Source organism: Propithecus coquereli, unplaced genomic scaffold, assembly GCF_000956105.1.
Source record: "Propithecus coquereli isolate 6110/MARCELLA unplaced genomic scaffold, Pcoq_1.0 Scaffold116, whole genome shotgun sequence".
NCBI classification, from domain to species: domain Eukaryota; kingdom Metazoa; phylum Chordata; class Mammalia; order Primates; family Indriidae; genus Propithecus; species Propithecus coquereli.
The window spans coordinates 1,762,139-1,764,451 of record NW_012135636.1 but is presented as its reverse complement, the minus strand read 5'-3'; positions in this window follow the sequence as shown (position 1 = coordinate 1,764,451).

Below are 2,313 nucleotides of genomic sequence, written 5' to 3'. Positions count from 1 at the left end.
ATTTAACCTTTCCGAGCCTTGGTTTCCTCATCTATAAAAATTGGGAAAATGTTACCTCTCTCTTGTAACATGAATGCCAAAGCACCTGGAACATGTCAGAAGAAAGGGTCCAGGACTTTCCCTTTATCTAAGAGTGTTTCCCAAGCTCTGTTCTCAAAAGGCCCAGGCTAATGCATTTCTTACAATTGGTTTGGAATTCAATCTATGTTCTTGTAATACTTTGTTCATAAAAGGGACAAGGTTTCGATGAATAACTTCAACTTAAGCTCAAGGTAACCTTTTGAAAACTTATGCTATAATTCCCTCCTCACTTTCCTAAAAGAGTGTGTCTTGACAGATAATTTATAAGAGTCTTAGGTAATAGAAGAATAACTATGATAATGGCAATTACATCCTGGAAAGGGCTTAAAATAGGGAGTATAGAATGCCTAATTCTGATGTTCTACACAGAAATATACAGGCTGCTGCTCTAGAAGCAATCAGTGGAAGATCTGTAATTCCCATATTCAGTGGAAATTCATTGTATCAGTGAAGGTACAATGATGGATAAGCCTTTGGGGCAAATGGGAAGCAGGGCTATAAAACTTTGCAGAACCTAATAAAAATAAATTTTCTGTATCAGAGACTGCAGAGATTTAGTGGAGACTGTTGCAGGAGAGTTGAAGCCCTCCCAAAGCTCCTGGCTTTTGCACTGTCCCCAGAAAAAATGTAAGCCAGAAAACAATGGGGCAACATCTTTAAAGTGCTGAAAGAAAAAAAATCAACCTATAATTCTGTACCTAATGAAACGTCTTTGAAAAATGAGGATGAAATAAAGACATTTTCAGACATGCAAAAGTTGAAAAAATCATCATCAGATCTGCACTACAAGGAAATATTTAAAAGGAATTCTTCAGGCAGAAAGAAAATAATACCAGTTGGAAGTATTTATCTACACAAAAGAATGTGGAGCACCAGAAATAGTAACTATGTGTGAAATATAAAGACTTTAGTCTTAGTATTTAAACCTCCTTAAAATCTGACTATAAACCAAAGGTGATAAACATTTATTGTGAACTTTATAATATATTTAAAAGTAAAATACATGGCAACAATAGCACAAAAACCAGAAGCAGAAGAGTGGGAAGTATGCAGTTGTACGGTTCTTATACTACACATGAAGTGTTATAATACCATTTGAAGACATACTGTAATAAATTGTTTTTTAAATGAGAAAAAATTAAACAAAAGAGAAAAAATTATTTTGTTAGTCAATTAAGCCAGAATATAATGTGCATCACAGGAAATTTGATAAGACATTGCAAAGACCCAAAGAAATGTCACTTTTTTCTACAACCTAGCAGATTTAACACATTACATACATGTTCCTAAGGTAAATAATAACAGTCCTTAAGTAGGACAACTTGGGTAAAGAGCCTGATGAAAACTTCCTGAAATCAGTACCAGGTGCTCAGACAGGGCTGGGAACAGTGCTAGTCTCTACCAGCTAGACTGAAAAACCCAATTCATAATGCATTATTAGGTAGAATACTCAGACTGGTCTTACCTCAGTAGTGGGTAAAAATTGACCCTAAGGGAAAATAAGGTTGATTTAATTCCATATAAAAAAACCTTAAAAGCAGGATCTAAAATGATTAAACTGTTTCCAATTAACATAACTATATCCTGGAACAAAAGCTCAAGATTATTTATAGGAATACACAATATTCAGCACCCATCAATGTAAAACTCACAATGCCTGGCATCTAATTAAATGTGACCATGATATATATAGATAGATAGATATACATATCTATATATACATATATCCTATACTAAGGAAAAAAGTGAATCGATCAAAATCAAACCACACTGGCTGAGGGCAGTGGCTCACGCCTGTGATCCTAGCACTTTGGGAAGCCAAGGCAGGAGGATTGCTTGAGCTCAGGAGTTCAAGACCAAGCTGAGCAAGAGCGAGACCCCATTTCTACAAAAAATAGAAAAATTAGCCAGGCGTGGTAGTGCACACTTGTAGTCCCACTTACTCAGGAGGCTGAGGCAAGAGGATTGCTTGAGCCCAGGAGTTTGAGGTCGCAATGAGCTATGATGAATGACACCACTGCACTCCACCCAGGGTGACAGAGTGAGACTCTGTCTCAAAACAAAACAAAACAAAAAAGCCAAAAAAAAAACCCACCAAACTGACACAGATGTTTGGATTAGCAGAAAAGAACATGACACGGTTATTACAACTTTATGCCACATGTTTAAAAGGTAAGGCATGGAAGATGTAGAAAAACCAAAACTAAAATTCTAGAGGTAAAATTTACACTT